Source organism: Lissotriton helveticus, chromosome 5_1, assembly GCF_964261635.1.
Source record: "Lissotriton helveticus chromosome 5_1, aLisHel1.1, whole genome shotgun sequence".
Taxonomy (NCBI): Eukaryota; Metazoa; Chordata; class Amphibia; order Caudata; family Salamandridae; genus Lissotriton; species Lissotriton helveticus.
In genome coordinates, this window is record NC_136065.1 from 1,076,653,411 (window position 1) to 1,076,672,702 (window position 19,292).

The following is a 19,292-nucleotide window of genomic DNA, read 5'->3' on the forward strand; positions in this document are numbered from 1 at the left end:
GTGTACATTGTTGTAGAGTGCAGTAAAGTGCTATACTGTGGAGTGTAGGAGCATAGAGTGAAGTAAAGAGTTATACTTTAGAGGGATAGAGTGGAATGTAGTGTGGTGTAGGGGCACAGAGTGTAGTAGAGTCTTGTAGAGTGGAGTTGCATATAGTTCAGTAGGGTCTGATAGAGTGGAGCTGTTAAGAGTGGAGTATTGTACATTGCCCTAGAGTGGAGTAACATTTCGTGCATTGGAGTAAAGTGGAGTGGAGTCCAGTGGAGTGGTTTAGCATACAATGAAGTAGTGTGTTGTGGAGTAGGGTGGGCTGGCTTAGCATACATTGGAGAAAAGTTTTCTACAGTGGAGTGGTGTGAGGTACTGTGGAATAGACTGATGTGTTGTAAAGTGTCAGAAAGTGTTGTACAGACGAGTTGAGTAGAATGCCACAGAGTATATTGTAGTATTGTACAGTTAAAGTGGCGTAGGGCACCATACCATAGAGTGGCATCAAATACAGTAGTGAAGTGCAGTGGAATAAAGTAGATTATAGTCAATTGGGTGGAGCGGCATAGAGGGAATTGCATAGAGTGTCATGGTGTGGAGTGGAGTGTCGTTTAATGGTAAAGAGTAAAGTAGAGTGCTGTAGACTACCATTGACAGGATGTACAGTGGAGTGCTATAGAGTGGAGTATAATGTGCTAGAGTGAAGTGGCAGTGACTTCATTGAGTAGAATATAGTGTTGTTAAGCGGAGAACTGTGGAGTGGTTAGAGTGGAGTGACATACATTAGAATAGCCTAGATTGGAGTAGAGAACAGTGGAGTGGTGTAAACTGGGGTGGCATACCCTGGAATAGCGTACAGTGGAGTGGCGTACAGTCAAGTTGCATAGAGTGGTATAGCATTGCAAAGTGGGGGTGAAGTGGGCGGGAATAGCATACTGTGTAGTGGCGTAAATTGAGTGGCTTACACTGGAGTAGAGTAGTGTTGCATACTAGGAGATGCGTATACTGAAATAACAGACAGTGGAGTGGCATACAAAGGAGTAGGGTAGAGTGGACTGGCTTAGGGTCGAAGAGCATTGAGTTGAGTTGTGTAAAGTTTAGCTGTGTACAGTGGAATAGCATGCGGTGGAGTGACTTAGAGTGGAGTGGGTTTAGAGCGTAGTGGAGTGGTGTACAGTGGAATAGCATACAATGGAATACCGTACAGTAGAATGGCAAAGAGTGGAATGTCGTAGAGTGTAGTGGGGTAGAGTGCAATAGCATACAGTGGAGTAGCGTAGAGTGAAGTTGTGTAGAGTGGAGTGAGGTAGATTGTGGTGGCATACAGTGAAATAGCATAGAGTGGAATGGCATAGAGTGGAAAAGCATATAGTAGAGTGGCTTGCAGTGGCTGGCGTAGATTGGAGTGGTGTAGAGTGGAATAGCATACAGTGAAATAGTGTAGAGTAGTATAGAGTGGAGCAGCATACAATGGAGTGGCATAGACTGGAGTGGCAAAGAGTGGAATGGTATAGAGTGGAATAAAGTGGACTAGCATAGAGTAGAATGGTATAGAGTGGAGTGGCATAGTGGAGTGGCATGGAGTGGAGTGGCGTACAGTGGAATAACATATAGTGGAGTGGCATAGACTGGAGTGGTATAGAGTGGAATAGAGTAGAATGGAGTAGCGTACGTGGAGTTCCATACAGTAGAATAGAGTAAAGTGGAGTGGGGTACAGTGGAGTGGTATACAGTGGAGTGGCATAGACTGGATTGGTGTACAGTGGAGTGGCGGACAGTGGAATCGCATGCAGTGAAGTGGCACACAGTGGAGTGGGGTACAGTGGACTAGCGTGCACTAGCATGGAGTCCAGTGGAGCGTCATGCACCAGAGGGGCATTGAGATGAGTAGTGTATAGTAGAGTAGCATGCAGTGGAGCAGGGTACAGAGAAATAGTGTAGAGTGGAGTGGGATAGAGTGGAGTGACATAAAGTCGAATATCATAAAGTTGAGTGGCATAGAGTGTAGTTGCATACAGTGGAACCGCATATAGTGGAATGGCATAGAGTGGAGTGGGGTATAGTGGAGTGATGTAGAGCAGAGTGCCACAGAGTGGATTGGCATAGAGTGGAATATCGTACAGTGGAGTGGCGAAGAGTAAAGGGATGTATAGTGGCGGTGGATAGACTCTAATAGCATACAGTAGAGTAGAGTGGGATAGAGTGGAGTGGTGTAGAGAAGAATAATGCACAGTTGAGAGGCGCAGAGTGTACTTGCATACAGTGGAATAGTGGAGTGGCGTACAGTGTTGTGCTGTACAGTGGAATGGCGTACAGTGGGGTAGCGTATAGTTGGGTGCTGTGCAGTTGCTCGGGTAGAGTGGAATGACGTACAGTGGAATATCATAGAGTGGAGTGGCGTAGAGTAGATTTGCATAAAGTGAAATAGTGTAGAGTGGAGTAGTGCACAGTGGTGTAGCATAGACTGAAGGAGCATGCAGTCGAGTGGCTTAGACTGGAGTGTAATGCAGTGAATTATCATAGAGTGAAGTGACATAGAGTAGAATGGGGTAGCATAGGGTGGGGTAGAGTAGAGTGGCATGAAGTGGAATTACAAAACAGTGGTGTGGCGTACAGTGGAATAGCATAGAGTGGAATGGCAAAGCGTGGGATAGTGTATAGTGGAGTGGCAGGCAGTGGCTGGCATGGAGTGGAGTGGCATAGACTACAGTGGCATAGAATGTAGTGGCATAGAGTGGAATAAAGTGGCGTAGTGTAGGGTAGAGTGGTGTAGAGTAGTGTTGGATATAGTAGAGTGCCATAGAGTCGAGTGGCAAAGAGTGGAGTGGCTTGCATTGGAACAGTATATAGTTGAATAGCGTAGAGTGAAGTGGCATAGAGTCAAGTGGGGTAGGCTCTAATAGCATAGAGTACAGTGGCATAGATTGTAGCAGCAGAGGGTGGGGTGATGTACAGTGGAGTGATGTACAGTGTAGTGGCATACAATGGAGTGGAGTGGAGTAAAGTAGAGTGGTGTAGAGTGGAATCGTGCATAGTGGAGTGGCATACAGTGGAGTGGTATACTGTGGAGAGGCTTAGAGATGGAATAGCAATGTGGTGGTGTACAGTGGCTAGCGTAGGATGGAGTAGCGTAGAGTGGAGTAGCTTAGAGTGAAGGAGCGTACAGTGGAGTGTCACGGACTGGAGTGGGATATAGTGGAGTGGCATAGAATAAAGTGAGGTAGTGTAGGGAGGGGTACAGTAGAGTGGCATAGAATGCAATAGGATAGAGTGGTGTGGCTTACAGTGGAACAGATTATAGTGGAATGGTGTAGAGTGGAGTAGCATGGAATGGAATAGCGAAGAGTGGAGTGGCATACAGCGGGGTTCCATAAATTAGAACAGCTTAGAGTGGGGTGGCGCACAGTGGAGTGTTGTATAGTGGCATAGAGTGGATCGGTTTAGATTGGAGTGGTTTAGACTGCAGTGGCATTGAGTGGAGTAAGGTACAGTGTAGTGGTGTACCGTGGAATACTGTAGAGTGGAATGGCATTCAGTGGAATGGCATACAGTGGAATAGCATACCCTGAGGTGGGGTAGAGTGCAGTGGAGTAGAGTGGAATAGTGTAAAGTGGAGTGTCATAGAGTGGAGTGGGGTAGCGTAGGGTAGAGTAGAGTAGAGTGCCATAGAGTGGGATGGCATACTGTGTAGTGGTGTACAGTGGACTAGATGACAGTGGAGTGGCATATAGTGGACTGGCATAGAGTGGGATAGCGTAGAGTGGAGTGGTGTACTGTGGGTTTGTGTACAGTGGAATAGTGTAGAGTGGATTGGAATACAGTGTAGTGGCGTACATTTTAGTGGCACACATTCTAGTAGAATAGACTGTTGCAGTAGACTAGACTTGCATACAGCAGACCAGCGCACAGTGCAGTGCTGTAGTGTGGAGTGGGATAGAGTAGTGTGGTGAAGAGTAGAGTATTTTAAAGTGGGATGGCGTAGAGTGGTAGAGTGGTAGAGTGGAGTCGTACACATTGGAATAGATAACAGTGGATTGGCATAGAGGGGAGTGATATAGAGTGGAATAGTGGAGAATGGAGTGGTGTACAGTGGAGCTGTGTATAGTGGAACAGTTAAGGCTGGAGTGGAGTACAGTGTAATGGCGTACATTGGAGTACCATAGACTGGAGTGGTATAGAGTAGACTAGCATACAGGGGAATAGCACACAATGGAGTGGTGTAGAGAGGAGTGGAGTGGGGTAGACTGGAGTGGGGTGCAGTGAAATAGCGTAAAGTGGAGTGGCATAGAGGGGAGTGGCATAGAGGGAAGGAGCATACAGTGAAATAGAATATAGTAGAGTAGCATACACCGAAATAGCAAAAAGAGGAATGCATCAGTGGTGTGATGTGGACTGGAGTGGGTTGAGTGGAGTAGACTGGATTAGCAGGCAGTGGAGTGGCATAGAGTGGAGTGGCATACAGAGGAGTGGAGGAAAGTGGAGTGGCATATATTAGAGTTGCGTACTACAGTGAGATAGCAGACAGTGGAGGGTACACACTGGAGTGGGGTAAAGTGGACTGGCTAGAGTTGAATAGCGTAGAGTTGAGTGAAGTAAAGTGCAGTTGTGTAGAGTGGAGCAGCATATACCTAAGGGTAGGCGGAGCAGGCGTTGTGCCTCTACACAAAGTTCATGGAGTTGAAAAACAACTATGTGGATCTTCGCTCCACTCCGCACCCTCCCAAAGTAATTATAAAGTAATAAAGGAGGCACTTACCCGCCGTGGCTGCCTCATCCTCGCCATGGCCGCTCTCCTACCTCGTCCTCGCCATCCTTCTTCTTAGATAACCCCTACGTTGTACATCTTGCGCTTGCGCATGCGCATGCGAACTCGACTATGGCCATGGCGAGGAGGAGGCAGCCTCGGCAGGTAAGTGGCTTTTTTATTACTTTATAATTACTTTGGGAGGGTGAAAGGGCCGGCTAACCTTCGCAGCACCACAGAGTCATAGTTTTGCTTAAGCTCTGCATTCACAATGGAACGTGGAGAAGGCAAAACTACGTAAACTCTGCCGGCGGAGCGTAGTTACACAACCGGGCTTACATATAGCAGAGTGGTACTGAGTGAAGTGGGGTACACTGGAGTGGCAAACAGTGGGGTGGCACACAGTGCGGTAGCACTGAGTGGAATTGCATACAGTGGATTGTTGTAGAGTGGAGTGGCAGTGAGTGGAGTAGTGTACAGTGGAATATCATACCGTGGAATAACGTACAGTGGAGTGGCACAGAATGGCATAGTGTACAGTGGAGTGGGGTACAATGTAATAGGGCACAATGGAGTAATGTAGAGTGGAGTGGGAGTGGCATAGAGTAGAGTGAAATAGAGTGTAGTGACATAAAGTGTAATAGCATGGAGTGGCATAGAGTGGAATGTTGTAGAATGGAGTAACATACAGTAGAGTGGTGTACGCTAGAATGATTTACAGTAAGTATGGGCCGAAAATCCGTTACTCTCGCGAAAATTGCGGATTTTCGGCAATTTTGTGATCTGCGAATCTCGCGAAATTGCCAAAAGTTTGCAAATTCGCAAGCGGGCGAATTTGTACATTTTTTTATGGCCAGCTCACTCAAGGGACCCCTGCCCCCTTCGGCGCAGTGGCATAGTAACATACACATGGTCACTGGAGACAACTCTTATGGCACTTTACGCAGCTGTAGTGTAGGAAAAGCACTATACATTTACCCAACAAGGTAGCACTTACTGATTAGTCAGTAGAAAGTACTCCAGGAGAGTAGAGGTATCGCACAAAACGGTGGCGTTGTCTTGGATAAATATGAAGGGCAGGGTTCATTCCGGCACGATGCTCCTGTCACAAAAATTAAACCTCAACAGGAAGCACTTACAGCAGGTGCCCGAGTTGAAGCTCAAGCTCAGTAACGCATTCATCAGCCCAAAAACAATCATGAGCTTTGTCGAGGCTGGGCAGGTGTGCTTTCTCCCCATATCTATCGTCGAAAATTAGTTGTGCTGCTGGATGGAGGGGGAGGCCTTTGCAGCCTTCACTTTCACGAGCTCAATCCCCGTGCAGTTCCTGTCATCAGGGGCTTCTTTCTCCTCATCTGCTGCTCTGATCGGTCTCTGTCACCATACACAAGAGGCATGTGAACTCGCATAGAAGCCCGCCCGTTTGGCCCCGCCCCACACACTAGCAGTGTGCACCGTCTTCCCGCCATTTACCCACTATGATGGACAGCTCACTCAAGGGACCCCTGCACCCTTCGGCGCGATGGCATATTAGTAACACACACATGGTCACTGGAGACAACTCTTCGTGCACTTTACGCAGCTGTAGTGTAGGAAAAGCACTATACATTTAAAAATCTCTGAGTTTGCAGATTTTTCCGCGAACTCGTGGATTTTTTTGCCGATTTAGCGCGAATTTGTGGATCACAGATCCGCAAAATTCGCCCATACTTAATTTACAGTGCAATATTGTATAGTGGAATGGTGTAGAGGGGAGTGGCATAGAGTGGAATAATGTAGAATGGAATGTAGTCTGTAGAGTTGTGTACAGTGTAGAGTGCCATAGAGTGGATTTGCATAGACTGAGTGGCAGACAGTGAAGTGACATACAGTGGAATAGTGTGTAGTGGAGTGGTGTAGACTTAGTATAGTGGCGAACAGTGGAGTGGCATAGAATGAAATAGCATAGAGTGGAGTGTGCTTGAGTGAAGTGGCATACAGTGGACTAGCATACAATGGAGTGGGTTGGAGTGGCGTGGCATAGAGAGGAGTAGCGTACAGTGGAGTGCCAATGGATCAGTGACAGAATATCAACCACAAAACTATTGTGACACAAAAATATTGTGTCTAAAATATTGTTGACACAAATATCGTTTTCCTATTCTTATAAAGGTAAGTTCAAAACTATTGAGTAAAAAATATTGTTTACCCTAATATCATTAAAAATATGACATATATATAGTTTTTCAATAAACACAGTGTAACATAGTAAAACTTAATACATTTTGACACTTACTACAATATAATGTATATTACACACATTTAGGTAACATTTATTATTAAAATAAATATATACTTATGTACACATACACACATAAAATGATATGAGTGTATGTTCATATAGACTTATTTATAAACAAAACAACTAATATTAAATGAACATATTTTACATTACATCATTTTTTGTGGGGCTTTTTAATTTACTAATATAAAAAAAATACATAAAAATATATATAAATATATATATAAATATATATATTTATATCCACGCTTTCCACTTGAGTCACCCGCCGCTGCTCCATAAAAGAGGGCGATTTGTCAAGGTGGACCACCCAAGTAAGGTCCAATTACATCAACAGATCCCCTCGCACAAGGAAGAATGATAAAGCTGTGTCTCAAGCCAGTATTCTTTATTTGTCAGCTGATATCGGACGTGTTTCGCCTGCACAGCAGTCTTGCTCACCAACGGTAAAACTTAATTTATCATTAAATATTACTTGATTAACTTCCCCACATTACCCCTAGAAACCCAATAATGTGTACCTTAAAAATAACAAAAGAGTAAGTTTACACAATTTACGTAAATAATTATCAATTAACTTGTTAATAACAAAACAAATTGATAATGATCAATGATTACTTAATTTACTTCCCACTCTATACCCCTACAAACAAAACAACCCATTCCTAAAATGTCACTTAAAAAATAGAAGTTATTCAATTTACATAATTAATTATCAATTAAATAATTAATATTAATTCAACATTAATTATTAACTGATTTTACTTAATTAACTTACTACACTGTGCCCCTGCATACCTCACTACACGCTATGACACCATAAATTACTATTGACAATTACCTATCATTTAAAATTATTAACAATAATTATACAAACAATATATAACATTTACAATTAAAAATATGAAGTAAAACACATACAAATAATTAAAAAATGATATTTTTTACGAAGATATTATTGCAAATAATATTAAAAACACAGATATTCTTGCAAACGATATTATTTACCTAACAATCGATATATATGTCCACAATATTTCTGCATCACTATTTTAATGTGTCACGATATTAAGCACGCAATATTTGTGTAGCTCGATATTAATAACTTAATATACTAGTCCCAAAACACTTGTGCACACATAGGGACACAAGGGCATGAATGTGAGCTCACTCCACTCCTAATCTCCCAAAGCAAGTTAGGCCCTATGGAACCTTCTCTTCCATGCTCCTGTATCTTTCTCACATGCATCACCCTTTCTACCACAGTCCTATACTCAAACTCCAGCAACCACTGGCATTCTTCATTCTTTCCCTCTGCACGCACACACACAAAATATGGTTGACCATGCAGGGTCGTGGAATATGCCAAGTCATCCTGTCGATATGGCTGAGTTGGTGTATGCCATGCTGTCTAGCATGCTGTGTATGCGTCTCTATATGCTTGAGTGTGAGGCTGTACAACTGGTTTGGTCAGCAACAACTCTGGTGGTCTGCAGCTAAGCATAATGTCATCCTGTAGTGTGCGAGGACCAGCACCTGTCTTTCCAAGCACTTTGAATGGCTTTTTAAGGTGGGCACTGTGCCATGAGATACTTACTGACCTTTAGAGAGCTATTGGTTCCTCACGAACGGAAGAGAAAGTGCTGATGTAAAAGTGTCTCCATCCAGGATCTCAGGAGCATCTCTCCGTACAAGACTTTGTCATCAATTTGGGGGCATTTAGGTTAGCTGACATCTTGCAACACTCTTTTCCTTGTCGTCTGGTTCCTCATTAAGGATTTCAGTAAGTGCACCATGTTCATCCAACCACTTCTATAAGTACTATAACACATGAGCTCTCCTAGGCAACCATAAGGTGTTTAGAAGCCCTTTATAAAAAAAAACTCGCAAATAAAATGATAGTATGATTCAAACTGGATAAGATTCGATTACAGAATACTTTGAGCTTTAAATTCTTTTTAGTTATATACATGCATCGTTTGCTCATTCATTTTTCCTGCAGCATAATTTTGTGAAATGTTGCAATTAATCTTATAGATCTAATTTCCAATGTTTTTTGACCATTATAAGATACTGTAGAGTGATTTTGAATTTTAAAAGACATGGCTAAAAACTGACTGCTGTAATTTAGCACAAAACGAGTCAAACATAAAGACAAAAGCCCAACCTGAACGTCCAAAGAAGTCTGCATTTCAAATTCTTTCTAGAGTTGATAACGTTTACAAGCTGCTGTAAACCGCCAGCTGATGACATGCATTATTCCTCCATTAGCTAATGAAGGGAACGTTGCCCTTCCCTGAGCATGGGCCAGCGCAGACAGCTGGCACCTGCCTTGGCAGATCACCATTAGTCTTGGCTGTTGACAGAATATGACAGACGTCAGCTGTGGGTTCTACAGTATGCAGAAACTCCAGTACTATTTTCGGATTTTATGAGAGCTTTTTATGTGGGGTGGGCCAGCAAATCTGTTGTGACCCTTGGCAAAGTGTAGAATTGATTGACTTGTGACTAGCTTAAGGCGAATATTTTGTCAATTAAGCAGAAAGGCATCCAGCTATGATTTATTTGGTACCCGTACTAGCTGTGTGCTACGTAAATTGCTTAATAGGCCACTAATAGGGTTCTACTAATGTAGGTGGTCTCAGGAATGGAAGGTATCTACAGAAGAACGTCTTTTCGCCATTCTATATAAATAAAAATATCAGCTCAATCCATGCGCATGTCAGAAATGTCAAATATGGTTGTTTGTGCTCATCTTGCAAGACACACATTATTTCTACCTGTGGAATGCGAACGCAGAGCAAATATGAATTTTAGCAGTTTGTAAAATACTTATTATTCTGTAGGGTGATGTGATTGTTCCACAAGGTGCCCACATTCTAATGTTATGTGTGCAATAAGTTATACTAATAGAATGCATCAGCAAAACATCTTGCAAATAAACACTGCTGCACCTAGCCCTTTTTGCAGGGTCATTCTCAAACTATTTTGCTATCTTCCTTCCTTTGTCTGACCTGGTTATGTTGGCTGTAATGCCAGAAACCGGTCCCCGGAAGCTTGTTTCCTTTCCAGTAAAGAATTGGCTTGGTAGTTTGGTCTGCCCTGTTCCCATGATGCACTGGGCCAGGGATAGACTAATTTGCATGTAGCCAGGTTCTGAACTGGGATGGTGCAGTGAGCTAAAAAACGGTGATGGATCAAGCCCTGATCTTTTAACTGGGTAGGAGTGTTCTGCTTAATTCAGATACTCTGTCCATCACCACCCCCCTTTTTGAATCGTTTTGGCCACCACAAGTGTGGAAGGGTATGCTCAGATGTGAGTCCCTTGCTCACTGCACCATCAGGATTCAAGCAAGCCGGGCCGAAGACGGCTGTAATGCCAGAAACCGGTCCCCGGAAGCTTGTTTCCTTTCCAGTAAAGAATTGGCTTGGTAGTTTGGTCTGCCCTGTTCCCATGATGCACTGGGCCAGGGACAGACTAATTTGCATGTAGCCAGGTTCTGAACTGGGATGGTGCAGTGAGCTAAAAAACGGTGATGGATCAAGCCCTGATCTTTTGACTGGGTAGGAGTGTTCTGCTTAATTCAGATACTCTGTCCATCACCACCACCCTTTTTGAACCGTTTTGGCCACCACAAGTGTGGAAGGGTATGCTCAGATGTGAGTCCCTTGCTCACTGCACCATCAGGATTCAAGCAAGCCGGGCCGATGACGGCTGTAATACCAGAAACCGGTCCCCGGAAGCTTGTTTCCTTTCCAGTAAAGAATTGGCTTGGTAGTTTGGTCTGCCCTGTTCCCATGATGCACTGGGCCAGGGACAGACTAATTTGCATGTAGCCAGGTTCTGAACTGGGATGGTGCAGTGAGCTAAAAAACGGTGATGGATCAAGCCCTGATCTTTTGACTGGGTAGGAGTGTTCTGCTTAATTCAGATACTCTGTCCATCACCACCCCCCTTTTTGAATCGCCTTCCTGTTGGCAGCGCCTTTGAGCCTGGTTTTGATTTTCACATCATGCCAGCGCCTCTTGGCCTCCTCCATTGTCCTCCTCGACACTCCGACTGCATTCCCGGGGGTGTAATTGTGGGTCAGTTGATGGTTGTGTTCTGTCACCTCCGTGACGCTGATCTGGTTTTCCTGAAGACTGCACCCTGTCTTCCTCTCCCTCTTCTCCTTGGCCTTCCCCGATCCCATTTTTCCTTGCTGGTGGTCTGCGGGGCTTGTGGGGTTTGCGTTGGCCTCTGCGCTCGGTCAGGGTGCACCCAAGTCGCTATGCACTTTGGATTGTTTCTGGTGTGTTGTTTTTGTAGCTGTAATAGTGCATTTTCCCGCCAGACGCGTGGGATTTGCAGGCCTTTCGCTGGTTTTCTCTGCTTTTTGTACCGCGAATGACCTCATCGCAGGATTTTTTGTATTTGTGTTTTGCTTTTTTGCGCTGTGGCGTTGGCTTTAACTCGGATATTTGACGCGTTATCTGGAGTCTATCTCATGGTGCCGCCGTGTTGAGAATGCTTCGCGAACACGGCGTAATTTTCCCATGATAGACTGCGATGTTGGAAGTTGCGTTAAGTTACTTTTGCAATGGTTATCTTGAGAATATGGACCATGGTGTACTGCTTGAAGTCAGTGCAGCAATTCAGATATATATTGTGACTGTATGGGTCTAGGCTGCCGCAGAAACCATCTGACACATGCTATACAGCCAGTGGGACCTCTTCCTATTGCCAGCATGATATTACAGCTTTTACATGCGAGCAAACAAATTGTGAGATCATTTGTTTTCTTGTGAAAGTTGTAACATGTAAAGCGATTAGTAGGAGAGTGAGGCGTAGGGCCAGCACCCTAGTGCCTCCTATGGACGAGCAGCCACTGTCGAAGGTACAAGAATGTTAAACTTGCCCATACATACTGAGGTAAAATATGACATTCAAATACAATTACAGCAACCACTAAATGCTAGATGCAATAACAAGCAAATAGATTCTATATTACAGACATGGTTAATAAACAGAGTCAGACAATAGTCCATTAGATGTAGATTTTAAAGCAACATTTCGTATTACATAAAAATATTCCATGATATTGTTTGTTCTGTGCCAACCATGTGTTAAATAAATTCATGTCATCTAGTTTCGCAGTTTGACAAGCCAAAGTTTGTTTGGCAGGCCATTTTTGTTTAACATCTGGCAAGCACTAAATTAGCCCTTTGTAATTATAGTAAGTAAAGAAAGGTCTATTGTGACAGCTTTCAGCCTTATTGATTTCATTCCTACTATTAGTGCAGAGGATGAAGAAACCTCAGTGCCAAAAAACTGAAATATTTTATTAGAAATCTGATCATTGTACAATGACTATGGCTGCTTCAAACCTGCTTTGTCAGTTTCATCAGTAAGGCAGCTTGTATTTTTCTTATTCTGCTATAGCATCCTTCCCACTCAGTTGTTGTGGTATGACATGAGATACAGTATGATAAAGTTGAAGTTGAGTTCAGCAAACCTTGAGTTTTTATGCATATGTTCAAATGATTTTAACATCTGTTGTTCAGAAAGAAAGTGCTCTTATCCGCAATATCCTGGGAGACCTTGGAAATGGTAGTCAAATAAAACTCATATTTGATCCAATGTGTTATGGGAAAATCACTCTACAACTAATTGAAGTTGTGACCAGACACGGCCGGTAGTAGGTGTAACTGCAGGGCGGTGATGTAGGGAGGGAGAGGGGCAGGGTGGGGGGTTGTAATGTATGGATTACGGACTTTAACAGGTAAGTAAACATATAAATAAATAAAACAAATTCCGTTGTGCGCACTGCATCGCACATATATGTTTACTTACCTGTTAAAGTCCGTAATCCATACATTACAACCCCCCACCCTGCCCCTCCCCCTCCCTACGTCACCGCCCTGCAGTTACACCTACTACCGGCCGTGGCTGGTTGTGACGTTTAATCAGTGTGTTCATTGACAAAAACCGGCACCATCTTTGAATACGCTTTGAATAAGCAATAAAAATAAACGTCACCTTGGTCCTTCTGAGGGATCCTGTTATTTAACTATGAGAATGTAGGCCCTTGCAACACCCTGTCCTACTGATGAAGGGTATGTACCTTGCACCAACTGGACTTCTTTGTCAGGTCAAAATGAGTGTTAGTGGGAAAAACAACCTTACTAAGCCTGACAGAGGTTAGTAGGGAAAATGGACCCCTCTTCAGGCTGCCTTACCCTCAGGTGGCTATGGGGCTTGGGAGGAGGAGGGATGCTCACAACTACCTCACGATCAGCTGATTGTGGAGAACAATCTGAACTTGGATTAGAAAATCAAGGAGTTTCTCCTGAGCTAGGAGAAACCGAACAAACTAGTAATGGGCACCAGCTGAGTGTGTGCAGGAGAGTGCAGGATGAAAGCATACAGCTTTGTGAATAACCACAGAGCCAAGGTTATCACTGAAACAGAAACATTCACTCGCTGCTTATGTCTTTAGAGGCACTATAAACTGTAATTGTAATCGCATTTATAGAGCGCTTGTTACCCCCAACAAGGCGACAAAGCGGTTTTCGGCAAGTAGCACGCTAGTCCAGAACTCAAAAAGTATTAGTGGTGAATAAGTATAGGGAAATATGAAATTAACTTGAGCGGTGGACATGTGAGTCTGTTGTTTGGGTCGAAAAGGAGAGTTGAGAGATAGAACAGGGAGGGGTTTGCATTTATATAGCGCTTGGTACCCCGATGAGGCATCAACATGCTTTTCAAGGAGTAGCACGCTACTCCAGAACCCAAACAGGATTAGTGATTAATTAGTATAGGGCTATATTAAAGTATTTTTGAGGGGTGGGCATGTGCGTCTGTTAGTTTGATTGAAAAGGATAGTAGAGGGATAGAAGAGGGAAGGGTCTAGAAAGAGTTTATTTGGAGATCATAGCAGCAGGAGCAGGTTTGGGTTGAGTGGGGAAGAGAGTCAGAGGGAAGGGTTTAGAAAGACTTGTTTGTGAGATCTGAATAGTAAAAGAAGTTTGAGATGATGCAAGGGATGGGTAGAGGAGGGAAGAGTCTAAAAATGATTATTTTGGGGATCATAGTAAGAGCGGAGTAGGGAAGAGTCTAGAAAGGGTTATTTTGGGGATCATAGTAGTCAGAGAGCACAGGTAAAGGATATTTTGAGAGAGATATAGGGTGAGATATAGGTTATTGCTCGCAAGGAACATACACAAAAAAAGCTTAATAGTGATTAGCATATGCTCTGGCCATTTAACCCCTTGGATGCTGGTGACGGAACCACTGCGTCACCAGCCACGGGTGGGCTGTGCTAATGACGGGGTGGTTCCGTCATGGCCCCGCCGCCGCGCCTGCGCGGCATTAATTCCGCGCCTGCACTGAGCTTTCCATTGAGCGGGCGGGGCCGTGACGGAACCACTCCGTCACAAGCACAGCGCGCCCGTGGCTGGTGACGGAGTGGTTCCATCTCCAGCATGGCGGCGCCACGCAACCCCCCTCACCCCCAGCGCCAAGGGGTTAAACAGCACAGTATGTTAAATTACAGAAATTTGTATAGCACTGTATTGTCCTTAGTAAGACATTGTAGCAATTAGGGTATCTTCACGGCCTGATTTCAAAGATTCAGTCTCAAACAGGAGTCTGTGTGTTTTGCTTGAATGAGTTAGATCATCAACGTGACTGCAAATAATATTGTGCTATTGTGTATTTTTCTGATTCTATGTGTTTTCTGGTGGTTAATCGTGTTTTGGTTTGTACAGCTGAGGGCCTTTGCCAATTCAATCGTGTGCGTTTTGGACACACTGGTATGTGCATTACCTGGTTTGAAGTATTCGTTGCTGGTAGTTGAGAGCATGGTGACTTCATGATGTTTACCTTTCATTTAAGTGGCAAATATTTCTATTTTTACCTTTGTACGAGTTGAGATTTTTTTCTGTAAGACGAAATCATTTTTACTCTAATCAAACCGAGTCAGGCTGAACAGTGCATGCAGAACATTTCAGTACAAATGTACGTTTTAATGTGCTGAACGTTTGCTTGCAAATGAACCTTATGCTGAGATTTTCCATGCACAAGAACTGCTAGAAAATCTTTGTAAGCCTCATAGATGCAAAGTTTTTGATAGTTTGTTCAGCTTGTACGCCCCTGTCGGCGGTTCCCTTGCTTCCTATCTGGTTTGGCAAGCAGTTAAGTGTAAAATTAGAAATTCCACAGAATTGCAATTTCGCCAATTTCATTTCATCAAGATTACTGACAAAGAAGCAATGAATCCAGCCATGTGCCAAACTTAAGTTTGAGCCCTTCAGAATCCATTATTTTCCTACCAATGTCCCTCCTACTACTCACAGCACCTACCTACTCCCCCCTCCCCTCCACATCGAAGCAAAGGCACTCGACCTTTTGAGGCCTACGTGACCAGGCCTCACAGTACGGTGGCATTGGCAATAAAATGAAGACCCGTTTAAAAAGCATACATCACTGTCTTCAATCAGTAGAACGGTCGGAGGGGGGTGGTGGTGAGGCGAGGAGGGGGTGGGGAGGGGGGGGATAACTGGCATGGTCCAAGTCTGTCTGGGGCCGCTGTCACATGGCTGACCTCTGACCCTGATATATTTAAAGAGCACGCACCAGCAGCAGTAACATCTGGAATCACAATGCCAAGTAGCCACCTCTGAAGGTTGCCACGGAAGGAATGTTTGAAACAATGCAGCACTTCATCAAGGTCCCCATCCATCTAAATCTGGCTGCAGTACAGCGATTCCCACGCGCGTGACAAGGTGTTTGGAGAAGTTACTTAATGCCGCTGAGCTTGGCATTCATGCTTTCAGACACAGGTCAGGGGTAGCTGGCAAATGTATTGTGGGATTGTTTACAAGCATTAATATTAACGGAGACGCAAAGTTCCAGCTCACTACTGTTCACCACCTCAACTGTCAATTATTTCTGGCTATGGCTCTTTAATTCGTTTATATAGGGCACCATTTTTCTGGCCCTATTTCTGAAATGTTCACATTTAATAAAAAACAATATTGACCGAAAGTATCTTGAGGTACTCCGAAAAGTGTTGTTTTTAAAATTAGCCCTTCGAATGTCCAACCAAAGTAATGTTAGTTTTATCTGAAAGGAGGTCTTTTTTATTGGTGTTTGGTGCTGGATGAAGGCCTAACACTTAAGCCCCATTGTGGGTCACTGGATATATACCGACCCCTCCACGAACCTCTACATAAGCAGGGACCAGAACTATAAGTAAGTACTGGGTGCAATAAAGTCCCAAAAGCCTGTTAAATGTCGGCAGTATCACTCTGCTTGAATTTAACTGGGGAAAGATGGCCTGTAATTAGCAGTACATACGGATTTTGTTGCGTCAAACACCAAAACCTGCATATTATTCCCCATTACCGAGAACTCATTGCAATAGGTGCTATTTTTCACAGCCTCTTCCGGGCAGCTTGTGAGGAGGCCCTGAAAGGCCCCTCCTGAGTGCTGCTGTACATTTCAAATGAGGCCAATTGTGCCGTATTAGAAATCAAGGGCTCTGCATAAATTGTGTGTGGGAAGAGCTGAGGTATTTGATGGTTAGAACTTCCCCCTTAACAACTCATAACATTTTTATTATTAAATTATGTATCCGCCCTTGCCTCTCGTGTTCACCAACCTCATCTTCCCAGCCTCTGGTCCTTCCATACTCTCAGTAATGTCCTTCTGCCCAATTCGACCTTTGGAGGGCACTCATCTGCTCTGATGCAGCAGACTGGATAAGAGGTAAGACACTGTGATTTACGGAATGATGAACATGGCAGAGACCAATCAGCTGAAGAGCTTTAATGAGACCCTGTGCAGCCCAGACCGAGACTGCTCTGCAACTCACACAGCTGATTTTTTTTGTGCCCTTTCTTGTGAGATTTCTGCCTCTGTGCCACTCGTTTCCCCCCGTTTTTTGTGATCTTTCTGCCCTTTCCTGGGACCTTTCTGCTTCCTGTGCCACTCGTTTACCCCCGTTTTTTGTGACCTTTCTGCCCTTTCCTGGGACCTTTCTTCTTCCTGTGCCACTCGTTTACCCCCGTTTTTTGTGACCTTTTTGCCCTTTCTTGTGACCTTTCTGCCTCTGTGCCACTCGTTCCCCCTGTTTTTTGTGACCTTTCTGCCCTTTCTTGTGACCTTTCTGCCTCTGTGCCACTCGTTTCCCCCCGTTTTTTGTGAACTTTTCTTCCCTTTCTTGTGACCTCTGTGCCTCTGCGCCACTCGTTTCCCCCATTTTTTGTGACCTTTCTGTGCTTTTTTGTGACCTTTGACCCTGCTCGCAGGCAGGTCGCCCCCACGCCGCTGCTCATCACCTGACTGCCTGGTTCCTGCCTCCCTGCTGCCGCCTTGTTTCCTGGGTTTTTCCCTCCCCTCTGCCCTGTGCACCAGTTCCCCCTGCCCCCCGCCGCTCCCAATCCGGCCCTTTCCCCCACTGCTTCCCTGCGGCCCGTCCCCCCTGCAAACCCATTCCCCTCCCCGCTCCCGCCTCCCAGCTGCTCCACCCTCCCAAGCCACCTTCTATGCAGGCTGAGAAGCGGCCGCGCCGCTGGTGCACCGAAGGCGCACCTAAAGCAAGCCCGTCTGCGCCCGTCCGCGCCTGGACCGCACCCAGCACCAGAAACCCTGGACCCCGCGAACGCCACAACACCAGAATCCACTACGACGCCATCATCCTCCACGCACTCAATGCCAGCCGAAACCACACCTGATTCCAGGCCACCCCGAAACGGACCCACGGACCCTTCTCCTGCCACACCTTCAGCTTCACTTGCGACAGAACCACCAAGCCTCCAAGGACTGGACCCAACCACCTCTGCTGCATACTCCTCAACATCCGCTCCGCACGCACACATGCCGTCGAGCTCTGAGATCTGCTCGACACCTCCGCCCCAGACGTGGCCTTCCTGACAAAGACCTGGTGGAACGACTCCTCGGCGCCCGACATCGCCATAGCCATCCCAGATGGCAACAAGATCACCCGCAGGGATCGCGCCAACGGAATCGGAGGAGGAATAGCCATCCTCCACAAGTCCACCCTCAAGGTCGCCACCCAAGCAGACGACACCCTCAACACCGCCAAACACCTGCACTTCCAGATCCACACCGACCCCAACACCACCCTCAGAAGAACACTCTTCTACAGACGCCCCCGGACCCTGGGCTGAGTTCAGCGGCTCCATCGCCGACCTCACCAGCACCCACGCACTCGCCTCCACGAACTACATCCTCCTCGGGGACCTGAACTTCCACCTCGAGAACAACAACGACGCCAATTCCGCCACCCTGATCGCCAACCTCGCCAACCTCAGCCTCAGACAACTCGTCACTGCACCCACCCACACCGTCGGCCACACGCTGGATCACGTCTTCTCACGTAAAAACCCTCCAACAGCCACGCCAACAAGAGAGCCACCTGGTTCACCGACGAGCTCCAGACCTCTAAACGTGCATGCCGGAAACTGGAGAAGACATGGCTCCATGAACGCACACAAGACAACCACGCAGCCCGCAAGGACGCCACCCGCAGACACCACCACCTCATCAGATTAGTCAAGAGATCCTCCTTCAAAGACCGCTTGGATAACAAAGCACACGACAGCAAAGAGCTCTTCAGCATCGTAAAGGAACTCTCCAACCCCAGCGCCAACGCCAACGACATCCCGCCCTCACAAGAACTGTGAGACTCACTAGCCATCTTCTTCGACCGCAAGATCGCTGACATCCACGACAGCTTCAACACCACGACCCCCCCGACTACGCCAGAATCTACCTCCCCTGTGAACACCACCAGCGCCAACCGCCTGACCTCCAGGTCCATCATCAACGACGACGAGACACGCAAGGTCATGAACTCCATCCACTTAGGATTTCTGTCTGACCTGTGCCCACACCACATATTCAACAAAGCAGACGCAGCCATCGCACCCCAACTACGGAAGGTCATCAATATCTCCTTCGAAACAGCGACATTCCCGGAAAGCTGGAAGCATGCCGAAATCAACGCCCTCCTCAAGAAGCCCAAACCGGACCCCAAGGACCTCAAGAACTTCCGGCCCATCTCCCTGCTTCCCTTCCCGGCAAAGTTCATCGAGAAAATCGTCAACATGCAACTGGTCCGCCACCTGGAAGACAACAACATCTTGGACACGTCCCAGTCCGGATTCAGATGAAACCACAGCAACGAGGCAGCCCTCATCTCTGCCACAGACGACATCAGGCGCCAACTAGACAATGGCGAAACATGAGCCCTCATGCTCCTGGACCTGTCA